This window comes from Nilaparvata lugens, chromosome 1 (genome assembly GCF_014356525.2).
Source record: "Nilaparvata lugens isolate BPH chromosome 1, ASM1435652v1, whole genome shotgun sequence".
Lineage (NCBI taxonomy): Eukaryota > Metazoa > Arthropoda > Insecta > Hemiptera > Delphacidae > Nilaparvata > Nilaparvata lugens.
This window is the reverse complement of record NC_052504.1, coordinates 63,596,748-63,614,841: the sequence shown is the minus strand read 5'-3', so window position 1 is coordinate 63,614,841 and position 18,094 is coordinate 63,596,748. Positions and strand designations below refer to the sequence as shown.

At 33.7% G+C, this 18,094-nt stretch overlaps 1 protein-coding gene across 1 annotated transcript in view; it reads right to left on the bottom strand.

Moving 5' to 3' along the window:
• The window catches only part of LOC111053183, a 341,346-nt gene that overhangs the window by 3,596 nt on the left and 319,656 nt on the right, over nucleotides 1-18,094 (bottom strand). The gene's annotated exons all lie outside the window — the stretch shown is intronic.

The window sequence follows — 18,094 nt, the reverse complement described above, 5'->3', positions numbered from 1 at the left end:
TTCTCTATGCCTGAATTGGCACGCATGCAGCGAGCACACGTGTGTGTGAGTTGCCACGCTACCAATTTCTCCTAAATAGGTTGGATAGCATTTTTCACCAATTAACCTAAGGAAAGTTATTGGCTCCAAAATGGTAGATTCTTGATAAATTATGAATGGATCTATTTCTTAAGAAAGAGAAATCCAGTTTTCAGAGCAAATCAACTTATAATCTTCATAAGAATTTTGGCAATATACAACACAAATCCACAAAACAATACCTTACACACTTAAACATCTAGCATCATTACAAGCTAAATACTTATCCATTTATATAGTTGAAAAACAATGGCTATAGGCTTGTAAACACACAAAACAATTTTAGACAAAATTAGAACACCATGAAACTGTTCAAAACTCAATTTAATAAATTATAAATTTCAATTAAACAGAAAAATATTCAGAGAACACAAAATTAGAACACATAGCCAGCCACCATTTTTTAGAGAGAACCTAACAAGTCCAGAGCAAAGCCACACCTCAAACCAGTGACAACGTTATGAACACATCACCGATATTAAATTCCAAAAAAATGATAAATTACAAGTTTAGAATTTACATTTTACATTTGTTCTCAATAAAACTTTATTTCGAAACTGTTATTTTAAATTTATATATCCTCTATATTTATAATGATCTATTCATCTGTTAATTCTGTTAACTCTGTTTCGGTGATACCATGGGATGTGCAACACAATTATTTACGATAAATTCTCAGTTAAAAGTTGTCCGCATATCGATTACTCTGATATTTACTATCAAGTTTTATAGATCTCGAATTGAAGATTCGATTTTAATCAAGAAAAATGTAATATTACAAATACCCCCCTCTTGACATAAAAAATTTCACTGTTTGAGAATTTAAAGGAAAAAAATTACATTGAAACAAATGGAAATTGTTGAAATTAAATTCAAGAACAGTAACAATTTTTCTATAAAAAACATTACATGTCAACTATAATTGAAAATTATCATAAAAATTCATCAATAGCATTTGTTATACGTTTCCAAACAATATTTCAAAGTATAGAATATCAAATTTACTTTTGATTTAGCTTTATAATTTAAGGAAAATATCTCAACGGAAAGTTTAATATATATAAAGAATAGTTTTTGAAATTGCACATAAATTTAATATATAGAAAAATTCAATTTTTTATTGCATGAAAATTTAGTATGTTGAACAAAAAAAAATTTTTTTAATGAATTGATGAATTGTTACATTTAATTTTCACATAAAATTTCAATAAATCAAAAAATGTTTATTTCTTTCACTATTGATGCAGTTGATTTTATTGATGCAAATTTTGGAAAACAGTCCGTTAAGGCACTCAGTATGAATTTCAGTTAAGTGTGACTCCAGTGTGATGACATCAGTGTTGGGCTGATCCGAATACTCGTAGTGTTGGACTGATACTTGTAGTCGACTGATGCATACCAAACTCAATACAGGTGACATCTCAGTTTGCATTGCCTCATGCTTGTAGTAGATGGCTGCATACCAAACTCAATACAGGTGACATCTCAGTTAGCATTGCCTCATGCTTGTAGTACACGGCTGCATACCAAACTCAATACAGAGTCACGTAAATTTTGTATCATATAATTATACAATGTACATTTCAGGCTTGAAATGACAATGTAATTTGTTTTTTGGAAAAGAGATAGACGCTGCATACAGGATTAACTTAGGTGAGGATTAATTTAGGTAAGGTTTGGTTTTTTGATATTTTCAGCTTTCAAGGTTTAGAGTTCTGCATACAGGAATAATTTAGGAGAGGATTTTTTGAATCAATTTCTTACATGATACTGTGACTGTTATTCTGAATTCAAAGTTGTGAACGTGAACATGGATGGCAATTACCTCCAGGTAATGTGGTAGTGTTGAAGTTTGAGTTACATGGTCAGCAATAGGCGTTGGCATTGTCATTGGCGTTGGCATTGTCATAGGCATTGGCATCAACATTGGCACAGGCATTGGCATCGGCATTGTCGCAGACATTGGTGTAGACATCATTGTAGATATCGGCGTTGGCATTGGCTTCGACATTGGCGCAGACATTGGTGTAGACATCATTGTAGATATCGGCATTGGCGTTGGCATTGGCTTCGACATTGGCGCAGACATTGGTGTAGACATCATTGTAGATATCAGCATAGTTATTCAATTAATGAGTCACACTAGTTCGAAAATCACCCAAATGTTCTTAACACTCTTCATGGCATTCACTTGTTATTGATTTCGAGATTCACGTGATAATTATTTTGATGTTAATGTCCATGCTGTACTTGTTATTTTAAAATGCTTATAAATTAAAAAGAAAATTTTGATTAGGCTACCAATACAAACTAATACACATGAAAATTATTTCTAAGTATATAATCAATATAAAAATAAAATTTGTTAACATCTTATTATACAGTCAGCAATACATAAATTGTGAAATTTCCTTAAACTCTATAGAGATATCAATTACAAAATTTTAATAAAAAAATAATTTCATTTCCATTATTCACTGTTCAAATATTTTATAAAAAGCAAATTATTCAATATTATTAATCATCATTTGTTGGATACTATAGTTTATTTCGACTTTTCAATGTTCTAAACACAAACTACATTTCAAGACAAAACTTTACTATCAATCATTAAACAAGAAATCATTCAAAACATCAATAATTATTTTGCTTCAAAGGCAATCAATATTATAAGTAATCATCTGCATCTATGGCAATCAACATAAGTAATCTGCATCTATGGCAATCAACATAAGTAATCAACACAAAAAATATTATCTCATTACTGCCTCTCTAAGTCATAACCTCTGTTATTCCTTCTTTAGGCAATAATGGGTTTCCATCTCAAAAAACAATCACATACCAGCAAAATTCTAATCAACAAACCCCACTAAAAATTCTACATACACTTCAGCATCCATTTCAAACGATAATCAATCATATCAAAATTTATAGAACAAACAGTTTTTTTTTTTAATTTAGAAAAAGACATCAATTACAAAAACTATAGAGAAATTTTAATCTTTAACTCATTTCAATTAATAATATGACAAGACGTTTTTATCTAATGAAATCATTATTATTCAAGTTAACTTTCATTTATATTGAACATCTCATATATATGGCAACACAATTCATTAATACTTTCAAATTTGAAGTTTTATCATTATAACAAAAGAATTTATACATAAGATTAAATTTCAGCATGTTGAACCATTTATTTTTTAAATAATTTCAGAATTTGAAGACTGTATGATAAGTACAAACATTTCAAGATTACAATACAAAGATGATCAAGATGGATAATGGGAAAAAATACAAATAAGAGAAAAAGAAAAATTGGGTAAATAAATTTCCTAAATAATACAAGGAAGTGAAAGATTAATTAGAGCCTATCCTACATGTCAGTACTAAACTTTTATAAGGAAGTATATTTAATAAAATATACTACTATGGAATTTTTTAGATTCCAAGTATGACTCTAATTTGTTATAACTGTGAGCTATCACTCCCACAAAAACAACTGGTGAAGAGAAAATATTTTGACTATTGTGACTGGGTGGAGAGTTCCTAGATGTCTGTAAGGCAATGTGATAGCAGACTCTAGTATCGGACCACAAAAACAAAAGTATGCAAAAGTTTTTTACAAACATTTGATGTTGCAGTCTTAAGGTTTTTATATCACAGACAAGTAGGTCAGATAATCGAGTCCAGCCATATGTGGTTCACGCCCACACCTCTAAAAGAATCACACCTACTTGTCTACCAAAAATCCAAAGTATTGGACAGCAAAAAAATATATATATATATATAAAATGCAAAATGGGTTAAAAGCCCAGAAGAAAACCATAACCTAATTACATATGGCTTATGGCACAATATGCAATGAAAGATGAGAAAATGGGACATAATTTGCTCTGAAAAACCTAGTTACCTAATATGATACCTGACAAAAAATAGACATAATTAAAATATGTAATACATGATGAAAAAATATACCGCAAGCAAACAATTATTTACACTACAATAGATAGATTTTAGAAAAGTTAAGTTTTATCAACAATTTAAAGATTAGGAAAATAAGCTACTATTTTAACTTCCAAAATTATTTCAGAAAAAAATACAAATTTAAATGACTATGGACAAGATTGGTTAAGATATGCATCATAGAAGAAATTTACTGAACATTACACAAAGACAGGATAGAATCAAAATTTGAAACGATTAAGGGCCAAGAAAAATAGGCTACAGGAAAGAATAAAGACACAATTATGGACTCTTACCATACACTGCGTAGCAATTATGCTATTCTGAATCCCGGCATAACACAGGATTCCTAATCATAACATAGTGCCGGGGAATACCCTTTCATCATGTGATTCACTGTCATCATCTTGTAAGTAAGCAACTTGAAACAACCTTTGAATACTAACACATCAATGGTGACTTTGTGCTTTGTTTTCTTCAAGAACATGATTTTATTCATGGGTTCATTTGTTTCAACAAAGCCATTTTGCTTACAAAAGTCAGTCATGTTCACTAGATAATGCTTTGCATACACTTTTTCAATTTTCAATTGAAAGTTGAATTCATCAACTTGATACAAAGCAAGATTCATTTCGTTTACATTGTTCCTAACCTCTACAGAAACCTGTCTCATGTAAACATTCACTTTATTTACTGTTTTCCTAACTTTCAATTTGGCAATACTACTTTCTTTACTGTTGACTTTCAATAAAGACAACTCCCTACCTACTACATTACTCAATTCTACTATCTCACTAGGATTTACTTTTTCAATAACAGTAACTAGGCCTACATTATCTGGAACTTGAACTAATTGATCTTGTATCTCAACACTACTATCATCCTGCTTCAATTTGCTTTCATCTTCATGATTATCAATCAATGTTTCATGTGTATCTTTTAATAGAAGGTTTATACTAACCTGCTCTAGTCTTATGCTAGCAAATTCTTGCTTCATATCATCGAACCTAGCACTTTGATCTTGTTTCAAATTATCAAATCTAGCATTTTGCTCATCAAACCTTTGTGTTAAGAACGCTATAAGATTTAGATCATTTTTAGCTCCTACCATACTTGTTTCATTTGATATTTCTACTACTTCCTCATGTATTGTTACATTTGAAACGTTTTCACTTACAGCTTGTAATATTACATTTTTTCTCGATTGGAATCGAATCTTCAATTCGAGATCTATAAAACTTTATAGTAAATATCAAAGTCATCGATATACGGACAACTTTTTGACTGAGAATTTATTGTAAATGATTGTGTTGCATATTCATGGGTATCACTGAAAAAACAAACTCTGTAAACAGAGTTAACAGAATTAACAGATAATATAGATCATATATAAAATTTAAAATAACAGTTTCAAAATAAAGTTTTATTGAGAACAAATATAAAATGTGAATTCTAAACTTGTAATTTATAAATTTTTTGGTGACGTGTCCGTGACATCGACACTGATTTTGAGATGTGGTTTTTGTCCTGACTTGTAGCTTGGCTTCCTTCTTGTCTCTAAAAATATGGCTGGCTATGTGTGTTGTAATTTGAGCTCTCTGAATATTTTTCTGTTTAAGTGAATTATTAATGTTTTAAATTGAGTTTTGAACAGTTTCATGGTGTTCTAAGTTTGTGTATTTTGATTTGTGTGTATACAAGCCTATAGCCATTGTTTTCAACTATATAAACTGGATAAGTATTTAGCTCGTAACGACTTTAGATGCTTAAGCATGTAAGATATTGTTCTTTGTGTATTTGTGTAGTGTATTGCCAAAATTCTTTTGAAGATTATAAGTTGGTTTGCTCTGGAAACTGGATTTCTCATTCATAGGCGATAGATCCATTCATAGTTTATCAAGAATCTATTACGTTGGAGCTGATAACTATCCTTAGGTTAATAGGTGAAAATTTGCTATCCAACCGATTTAGGAGAAAGTGGTAGCACGGCAAATGGTACGCCCTGGTGTGGGACTCAAACTACAAAATATATCCCTGGTTGTAAAAAATTATTGGTAGGATAGATATCTTGATGAATTATGAATGGAAGATGCTGCTGAGTGGGAAATCGGTTCGAGAAAGTTCAGGTTCTAATGAGTAAATATTTTTTATGCAGTAGCAAGATGGAGAACAATAACAATAATGAAGTTTTATCCAGTGAAAACATTCAAAACTTAGATGAAGAATCACAAGATTTAGACCTAACCTTAAACAATGACTCAAACGATAGTGTAGCTGTAAGTGAAAACGTTTCAAATGTAACAATTCATGAGAAAGTAGTAGAAATATCAAATGAAACAAGTATGGTAGGAGCTAAAAATGATATAAATCTTAACACAAAGATTTGATAATTTTAAACAAGAGCAAAATGCTAGGTTTGATGAGCAAAATGCTAGGTTTGATGAGCTAAATGCTAGATTTGATGAGCAAAATGTTAAGTTTACAAGCAAAATGCTAAGATTGATAATTTGAAACAAGATCAAAGTGCTAGGTTTAATGATATGAAGCAAGAATTTACTAGTATAAGACTAGAGCAGGTTAGTATAAACCTTCTATTGAAAGATGTACATGAAACATTGAGTGATAATCATGAAGATGAAAACAAATTGAAGCATGATAATAGTAGTGTTAAGATACAAGATCAACTCATTCAAGTTTCTGACAATGTAGGCCTAGTTACTGTTGTTGAAAAAGTCAACCCTAATGAGATAGTAGAATTGAGTAAAGAAGTAGGTAGGGAGTTCTCTTCACTGAAAATCAACTATCGTGAAAGTGATATTGCTACATTGAAAGTTAGGAAAACTATAAACAAAGTGAATGATTACATGAGACAGGTTTCTGTGGAGGTTAGGAACAATGTAAACAAAATGAATCTTGCTTTGAATCAAGTTGATGAGTTCAACTTTCAACTGAGAATTGAAAAGGTGTATGCAATGCATTCTCAAGTGAACATGACTAACTTTTGTAAGCAAAATGGCTTTGTTGAAACAAATGAACCCATGAATAAAATTATGTTCTTGAAGAAAACAAAACACAAAGTCACCATTGATGTGTTAGTATTCAAAGGTTGTTTCAAGTTGCTTATTTACAAGATGATGACTGTGAATCACATGATGATGAAAGGGTATTCCCCAGCACACATGATTAGGAATCCTGTGTTATGCCGGGATTCAGAATAGCATAATCGCTACGCAGTGTATGGTAAGAGTCCATAATTGTGTCTTTTTTCTTTCCTGTAGCCTATTTTTCTTGGCCCTTAATCTTTTCAATTTCGATTTTTTCCTGTCTTTGTGTAATGTTCAGTAAATTTATTCTATTATGCATATCTTAACCAATCTTGTCCATAGTCGTTTAATTTGTATTTTTCTGAAATAATTTTGGAAGTTAAAATAGTAGCTTATTTTCCTAATCTTTAAATTGTTGATAAAACTTAACTTTTCTAAAATCTATCCATTGTAGTGTAAATAATTGTTTGCTTGCGGTATATTTTTTCATCATGTATCACTTATTTTGAAATGTGTGTTGTTTTAGGAAATTTATTTACCCAATTTTCTTTTTCTCTTGTTTGTATTTTTTAGGGAACTTATTCACCCATTATCCATCTTGATCATCTTTGTATTGTAATCTTGAAATGTTTGTATTTATTATACAGTCTTTAAATTATGAAATTATTTGAAAAATAAATGGTTCAATTTAGAACATGCTGAAATCTATTCTTATGTATAAATTCTTTTGTTATAGTAAATAAACTTTAAAATTAGAAAGTATTAATGAATTGTGTAGCCATATATATGAGATGTATTAATGAAAGTTAACTTGAATAATGTTTCCATTGAATAAAAACGTTTTGTTATATTATTAATTGAAATGAGTTAAAGGTTAAAATTTCTCTAAAGTTTTTGTAATTGATGTCTTTTTCTAATTTTTTTTTAAAAACTGTTTGTTCTATAAATTTTGATATGATTGATTATCGTTTGAAATGGATGCTGGAGTGTATGTAGAATTTTAGTTGGGTTTGTTGATTAGAATTTTGCTGGTATGTGATTGTTTTTTGAGATGGAAACCCATTATTGCCTAAAGAAGGAATAACAGAGGTTATGACTTAGAGAGGCAGTAATGAGATAATATTTTTTGTGTTGATTAATAATGTTGATTGCCATAGATGCAAAATAATGATTAATAATGTTGATTGCCATATATGCTGTTTACTTATGAATATTGATTGCCTTTGAAGCAAAATATTATTGATGTTTTGAATGTTTTCTTGTTTAATGATTAATAGTAAAGTTTTGTCATGAAATGTAGTTTGTGTTTAGAACATTGAAAAGTCGAAATAAACTATAGTATCCAACAAACGATGATTAATAGTATTGAATAATTGCTTTTTTAAAATATTTGAACAATGAATAATGGAAATGAAATTATATATTTTTTTTTCTAGTGAAATTTTGTAATTGATGTCACCAAATTTCACAATTTATGTATTGCTGACTGTATAATAAGATGTTAACAAATTTCATTTTATATTGAATTGAATTGAATTGAATTGAATTTATTGCCAAAAATCACATACAAATATTTGTGCAATACAATCTCTAAAGTATGCAATATACAATCACCTAAAAATATACATTTATTGTAACTTGCACAACAATAATTATCAACGTAATCAATGTAATATTCGGCACTGCCAACATAAGAGTCCTTGTGTGTTGGCAGTGAGTTGCGGTTAAATTATTCTGCTTCAATTCAGGTCAAGTAAGAAGCGATATAAAAATTAAAATAAAAAGAGCTAAAGAAAGTATTACAGCAATATACAAAAGTCTCAAAGGCTCAGAAAAAAAAATTAAAAACTTAAGAATAGTACATACTATATGACAAAGTAGAATCCATTAACCACTGTGACGTCTTGAGGCCATCATGAAGTGAATATTTCACACAGGGAATACATAAAAATATACGATGATGAGGGAACATTTACAATACCTGGTTCGAGAACGTGAAAATGAAAAAACCATTGCTCAATGTTTTTAGTAACAATGCTTGTTGGATACAATATTATACTTTATACAACTAGTTTGAAGAATATGTTATGCTCAATCCAATAATCTATGCTTTTGCTTAAATTACGTGTCATTTGTTTATCTATAAAATCGTTTGGAATTTTATTTATAATGTAGCTGCAATAATAGGTAATTGATGCCTGCATATGGTTAGCTTAATGAGTTCTGTGTTGAATCTATTGTTAGGACGTGTATTATGGGGTGTTATGTGTGCAGGAAAATTAGATTTATTCTTATTGATATGGAGTATTATATTTTTCATATAATTCTGTCTTATTGTAGGGACCTTAAATTCAAGAAAAATGTCCCTACTAGGATAGAGTCGAGGTCTTCCTAATGCTGCTCTTATAATATGTTTTTGTAAGATAAATAATTTCTCCAGATGTGTATCATAAGCAGCTCCCCATACTTCATTAATATATTGAAATAATGAGTGAGCGTATGCAAAGTAAATTTTCCGTATAATGTCTATGTTTTTTATTTTATTTATTTTGTAAAAAATGTAAATGAGGTATTTCAACTTTGAGCACAAATATCTATGTGTTTGTTCCATTTTAAATGTTGATCCAATAATATACCAAGATATTTAATCGTGTGAACCCTTTCTAATGTTTTTTGTGCTTCTGTATTATCTGTAGAGTTTTCATTGTTATTATTTGTTGTCCCTATTTTAAGATTTAAATCTGTTGCTGGTTGTCCAGTTATATTGGGTGAAAAGGTGATATACTTAGTTTTGTCAGTGTTTAAAGTCAGGATATGATCTTGAAGCCATTTTCTAATAATTATTAGGTTTCTATTGGCTATATTGAAAGTTTCTACCCAGCTTTTGCCGCTGAAGATCAATACAGTGTATCTGCAAAAGACAGAGTGGTGCAATCTTGGAGGTTTAGTTTGAGTAGGTCATTCACATATACAAAAAAAGAACTGGTGAAAGCACAGAACCTTGAGGCAAGCCGAAACCTGACGTATATTTAATATCAGTTTGACCCTGAAGATGTAGGTATTGTTTCCTTTCAGTCAAATATGAAGAAAATAATTATTTGCTGCACCTCTAATTCCAGCCCTATCTAATTTGTTTAATAATATATTGTGAGGTATCGTATCAAAAGCTTTTGATAGATCCATGAACACTGCAAGAGTTTTTCTATTGCTATTAAAATTGTCAAAAATTATTTTGTTCAAGTGGATGACTGCATCTTTAGTAGACTTATTTTTTTGAAAACCAAATTGCTTTCCATTTATTATATTTTCTTTCTCTAAAAAACTCATAATTCTGTTTTTTATATTGATTATATACTTAGAAATAATTTTCATGTGTATTGGATTGTATTGATGGCCTGATCAAAATTTTCTTTTTAGTTTATGAGCATTAGAGCATTGAGCATAAATAGCACAAGAACTATCTTATTATTTTATCTTTCAATGTTATTACATTAGTGTCATTTGCATTGTAAAGAAATAATAAAATAAATATAAATAAAATAAAAATAAAAATTTGAAGATAACAGGTACAGCACAGACATTAACATTGAAATAATTATCACGTGAATCTCGAAATCGACAACAAGTGAACACCATGAAGAGTGTTAAGAACATTGGGTGATTTTCGAACTAGTGTGACTCATCAATTGAATATCTACACAAATATCTACACCAATGCCTACACCAATATCTACGCCAATATCTACACCAATATCTACACCAATAACTACGCCAATATCTACGCCAATATCTACACCAATAACTACGTCACTATCTACACTGATGCCTATGCCAATATCAACGCCAATATCTGCTCTGATGTCAATATCTACACCAATAACTACACCAATGTCTACACCAATATCTACACTGATGCCTACACTAATAACTACGCCAATATCTACACCAATATCTATGCTGATGCCTACACTAATAACTACACTAATATCTACACCAATAACTACGCCAATATCTGCTCTGATGTCAATGTCAACGCCAATATCTACACTAATATCTACACCATTAACTACGCCAATATCTGCTCTGATGTCAATATCTACACCAATATCTACGCTGATGCCTACACCAATACCAATGCTGATAACTACGCCAATATCTACACTAATATCTACACCAATAACTATGCCAATATTTACACTGATGTCGATATCTACGCCAATAACTACGCCAATGCCTGCGCCGATGCCAATGCCTGTGCCAATGCTGATGCCAATGCCAATATCAATGCCGATGCCAATTCTGACACCAAAGCATACTCCAATGACAATGCCAACGCTAATTGCTGACCTTGTATCTCAAACTTCAACACTATCACATTACCTGGAGGTAATTGCCATCCATGTTCACGTTTGCAACTTTGAATTCAGAATAACAGTCACAGTATCATGAAAGAATTGATTCAAAAAATCCTCTCCAGTAGTATAAAAAGGCCGGTCCTGGGACACAAGTGTCCCAGAACTGGCCTTTACCTCAAGGTCATCCAGGTCAACCACCCTAACCTCAAGGTCATCCAGGTCAACCACCCCAACCTCAAGGTCATCCAGGTCAACCACCCCCAGCCTCAAGGTCATCCAGGTCACCCACCCTAAAATCAAGGTCATCCAGGTCACCCACCCCAACCTCAAGGTCATCCAGGTCAACCACCCTAACCTCAAGGTCATCCAGGTCAACCACCCTAACCTCAAGGTCACTCAGGTCAACCACCCCAACCTCTAGGTCATCCAGGTCAACCACCCTAACATCAAGGTCATCCAGGTCAACCACCCTAACCTCAAGGTCATCCAGGTTCAACCACCCTAACTTCAAGGTCAAAAAAAAATTAAAAAAAAAATTTAAAAAAAATAAAAAAAAAATTTAAAAAAAATAAAAAAAAAAAAAAAAAAAAAATTTAAAAGAAAAAAAATTAAAAAAAAATTTAAAAAAAAATTAAAAAAACAAAAAAAAAAACACATAAAATCTGGAATGAATGGGAAAAAAGGAAAAAAAGGAAAAAAAATTCCCTCCGGATCCTGAACTGGTGTATAAAAGGAGTTGTTCTACAAGGAGTGGGACATTGTGTCTAGTGCAGTCTTGCCATCACTACATGTGTGTGTGCCACCAGTATGTGTGTGTGTGATTTCGGTGTATTGGTTTTGGATTACTTTCATCTTTATCAACATCAAGAGTAAGTACCAGTGCATTTTATAGTTCTATATATATTTATATTATATTCATGATTCAACAATTAAGTCCAAAAGAGTAGAATTTTGAAGTAGTTTGAGACTGACAATTAAATTCGAAAATGACAAGTTTGATTATGAATTAGGTTCCAATACATAGAGTAAATGACATAGTCAAAAATGACTAGTGTAATTATGAATCAGGTTCCAATACATACAAGTTAAGAGTTTAATTGTGAATTATGTTCTTTGAGTTGGTGGTTGTAATTCAACCTAACCTAAAAAACATATAACAAGTCTTTGCCCTAGAATTAGGCTGTACCCACAATATGTTTGACATATATATATTTATATTATATTCATGATTTAACAATTAAGTCCAAAAGAGTAGAATTTTGAAGTAGTTTGAGACTGACAATAAAATTCTAAAATGACTTGAATTCGAAAATGACGAGTTTAATTATGAATTAGGTTCCAATACATAGAGTAAATGACATAGTCAAAAATGACTAGTGTAATTATGAATTAGGTTCCAATACATACAAGTTAAGAGTTTAATTGTGAATAATGTTCTTTGAGTTGGTGGTTGTAACTCAACCTAACCTAAAAAACATATAACAAGTCTTTGCCCTAGAATTAGGCTATACCCACAATATGTTTGACATTGATAGTGTGTATGTCATTTCAGATATGAGCAGCAATGGTTCTAATGATCAGGAGCACCCATCCCACCTCAGGAAGTAGATCCTAGACCCCCATTCACATTCCCCCATACAGCTCCCGACCATCATTCCTAGAACATTCAATATAAACACCCACGAACCTCCATCCCCGACCCACCCACACACCCGACCCACGATCCTAGATATTGATACTGATTCACTGCCTTCATCCCCCACATCTGATAAGGTATATATATATATATATATAGAGTTGAATACTGCATACCATACTAATACAATATTGTTCTGCATTGTTCCAGATGAGCAAAGCTGCACGATGTCAGCAAACAGCAAACTCAGTGGACGAGTTTGTTGTCCTGGAGGAGGCATTCAAATCCCAACTCACGACTCTATACTACAATAATGCATACAAGGATGAGCCTGCCAAAGATTTCCACACCTTTCTGAGCAGTCTGAAGGATAAAATTGTTCACATCATCAGTCAGCAACTGCAGACACATGGAGCAATGAAGTTCAATCTAGTATTGGAGGCAACATATTTCCACAGCACCCTTGATAAGACCTTCTTCGATCAAGAAGAGTTTCAGAATGTTGCCTTCAAAACTCCAAACTACACCATCTTCAGTATCATAAATCTTCCAGACATCATCAACCAAGCGTGCATGACCCTACTGGATGAGGAGTTGAAATTCGAAGGAAATTCCAGTGGATGGAGTTTGCTTATCATTGATGGATTGCTTATCAGGATTAGCAAACATATTCCCCTGCGTGGATCATCCTACATCAGTCTTCCACCTCTTCTATCAGCACGAAAGGCAATCGTTAATCCTATAAACAAGGACCAGCAATGTTTCAAATGGGCCATCCTCGCCAAACATGTACAAGGCAGCCATCCTGAACGAGTCAACGACCGATATTATCAATTGGAGGAGAGATACAACTCTTCAGGCATTGGATTTCCCACTACCATCAGTCAAATCGATATATTTGAGAAAGATAATCCGGAGGTATCAGTTAATATTTATGGTGTGGATGAGAAGAACGTTATATTTCCAAGAAGAGTTGGAAATGCAATGAAGGCAGATCACTTTGATCTTCTCCTCCTCTGTGAGAGTAAGGATGATGATAAAAACAGCACCCTTGAGGATGACAATGAACATAAATCAAATAGCCACTACTGCTACATTAAAAATTTTGAAAAACTTGTGGGATCCCAACTCACAAAACATCAGCATAAAATTATCATCTGCAGACGATGATTCACCCATTACACCCAGAACAGAGATGGAGAATGCAGGATGGCTGAGCATGAGGAGTATTGTGCTAGCAATAATACAGCAAGAATCATCATGCCACAGGTTGGAAAAGATGGTAAACCTCCAACCTTGAAGTTTGAGAAACATGTGCAAAAGTATAGAGTACCTGTTGTAGCATATGCCGATTTTGAGTGCATCCTGGAGAAACCTGATGAAGACAATGAACAATGGATTGGTGAAGCTACCAAAGTTATCCAGTATCATCGGGCAATGAGTTACTGCTTATACTTTGTGCGGGACCCATATTTGGAAGATTCCTGGCTGACAATCACTAACCTAATCCCTCATGAGCCGATTGTCTACAGGGGTCCTGATGCCGCCAAACATTTCATGAAGACCCTCACCATGTATGCAAAAGATTTAGATGAGGCAATTGACTGCAGGAATATCAAGTTGCTCCCACTAACCAAAAGAGAGAAAGAACGACATAATGCAGCTGATTTCTGTGAGGCCTGCAATGAACGGTTCAATAAAGATAAGGTGTATGACCATTGTCATATAACTGGTATCTACCGGAATGCATTATGCCGTGAATGCAACCTGCAGCGAGAGCGACAATCATTCATACCAGTGTTTCTCCACAACTCTTCAAACTACGATACACACCTCATTATTCCAGAGCTGGGTAGAGATAAGGATCAGCTGTTTGTCATCCCAAACTCATCGGAAAAGTATATATCATTCACCAAACAAATATCTCCAAAAATGCACCTTCAATTCATCGATACATTCCGGTTTACGCCTGATAGTTTAGACAATCTGGTCACCAACCTAGTCAAATCAGCATCGAATCCAGAAGACTTGTCCAAAGTGTTGCCACATACTGCCAAGGTGTTTGGAAACAAATTGAGCCTTGTCTCAAGGAAAGGAGTGTTTCCATACGACTACTGCGATTCATGGCAGAGACTCGAAGAAACATTGCTACCACCCAAAGAGGCATTTTTCAGCAAGCTGGTTGATAGGAGTGTTAGCAGTGATGATTATGAACATGCTCAAACTGTGTGGAACCAATTCAGTTGTAGAACTCTGGGAGAATACAGTGACCTATACTTGAAAACAGATGTTCTCCTGTTGGCTGATGTCTTTGAGAGCTTCCGCGACTTTACATCTCCAGGCTTTTCCTTTGATGTCATGCTGAAATATACTAAAGTCGAGCTTGAGCTCCTTACTGACTATGACATGTACATGTTTATCGAGCGAGGTATCAGAGGAGGAATAACAAATTGTATACACCATCATGCTGTAGCCAACAATGCCTACACAGGAGCGCCTATTGACCCCGAGAAGCCTACATCATATCTCCTTTACACAGATGCGAACAACCTGTATGGCTGGGCAATGTGCCAACCACTTCCATGTCGGAAATTCCAGTGGATGGAGAAAGATGAGTTGGAGGGGGTGAGCAGAGGTATTGAGGGTGTTGGAGATGTTCAAAAGATTGGCTACATCTTGGAGGTGGACATTGAGAACCCTTCCGAATTGCATGATGAGCACAATGACTTCCCATTCCTGGCAGAGAACAAAAAAACTCTCAAATCTAATCATGTACGACTCATGACAGCTCTAAGCAACCGTGAACGATATGTATGTCACTACTGCACCCTCAAGCAAGCAGTACAGCATGGAATGAAAATCACTAAAGTTCATCGAGGTGTAAGGTTTGAGCAGGAGGACTTCCTAGCACCCTACATCATGCTAAACACCAGACTTCGACAGCAGTCAAAGAATAAGTTTGAGAAAAATTTCTTCAAACTCATGAACAACGCTGTGTTTGGTAAGACGATGGAGAATGTGCGAAAAAGGATGAGTATGGAGCTAGTGAATGATGAGAATCGATTGAAGAAACTGATTGCTCGACCAGTTTACAAGGACCGCATCATATTTGGTGAGAATATTTGCGCTGTTACAATGCATAAGGAAAAAGTAAAGCTGAACAAACCTATCTACATTGGTTTGACAGTGTTGGACATAAGCAAGACCCTTATGTACCAGTTCCACTACGATGTGATGAAACCTATGTACAAAGAGAACCTACAACTGCTTTATCAGGATACTGACAGTTTATTCTACATCGTGAAAACTGAGAAACTATACAACGACATCATCAACAACCAACAACTGAAAGATACCTTTGACACTTCAGAGTACCCTGCAGACCACCCATGCTACTCAGATGCAAACAAAATGGTGCTTGGCAAGTTTAAAGATGAATATGCTGGCTGAGCGCCACTTGAGTATGTAGGCCTGCGATCAAAGCTATATGCCTGTAGGTGTTACAATAGTGATCCAAATCAGCTGACAAGTGGATTGATAAAGAAAGCTAAAGGAGTGAGGAGACCAATACTTGGGCGAGAACTCTCAAATATGCATCCAGATGCTGAACGTTACATAGGCTTCCAAGACTATCTAGATTGTCTATATGGTGATGAGGATATCTATAGAGAACAAGTGATGTTTGGCACTAGGAAACATCAGATCATGACCCAAGTCATGAGAAAGAAGGCACTGAGCAAAGCTGATGAGAAGAGGTATATTCTAGATGATGGAATTACAACTCTTGCACATGGACATTACAAGATCCCCACTCTAGCACACATTGATGAGGAGGATGAGGAGGAAGAGATGATTGACTCTCAAGAAATTCCCAAGGTTCAGGCAGCTAGCAGTACTACAACAGCTAAACGGCTACATTCCTCATCACATGATGAGCTCATTGATAAAGTCAATGAGTCAGGAAGCAGTACTATCCCTGCTAAACGGTCACGTCCCTTATCAAATGATGACTATAAAATAGATGGTGATGCATCCCAGTACAGCATTCTGAGAAAATTGCTTGAAAAGTGACGTCATACCTCATGCCAGGAAGTGTCAACAAATCCACTGTGCACATGTCTTCGCCCTACATTCACATCACAAGACTTTTTTGGAAGCGGTCATCATCAGTTGAGGTCTGTGCACTGTGCTGTAAAGAACTAGCATCAGCTACAACTAGAACTCCAGCTACTACTCCAGCTAGTACTCCTGCTGTTACCACTACCACTGCCAACATCAGCCTGCAGTGGAGCAAGCAGATATGTGTGAGTGTGGAGACTGTCTACTAGTAACCAGCAACCAATGGATTGTACAACCATTTCTGAAGTTTGGAGATAAGGACCTACCAGAACCGTTTGGAACAGCTCAAAACTTTCTAGAGACACTAACATCCATCTTTCATGATGCCAAAGTGTCAAGCTATACCGACCTATGCGAGGGAGCAGCCATCTTGAAATTCTCATTCAGCAGAGGATTCTGCGAAATAAGTGATAGATTGGGTGAATTATATCACTGGATAGTTCTCGATATATTGGACTGAATCTATTGAATTGTAATGTAAATAATCTTATTTTTCATATGAATGCTCAGTTTATATATATATTATGTTATGTATCAATAAAAGAGAGAGTGTGTTATTTCAAGAGAAATATGTTGTACATCTTATTCCATACACCCTTCAACTTCTAGAGTAAGCACTCTTAGACATTTAAGGTATAGTAAATACAATAGGAAGCATCCTTCTATGAAAAAACGGGATTGTGTAGGATATTTCCTTATGGATAAGCCGACTTTATCGTTAGGAGACGATATGTATATTTCCAATGAGAAAAGTATATAAATAATAAGTTTGCAAGTAAAGCTGTTTATGGTTTCTTGTTCTAAAAATTGCTCCACTTCTTGACCACATATCCTTTCCATTCAATGATTAGGAAAAACATCCTATTATCTCATTCACACAAAACAATGTTTCCTCT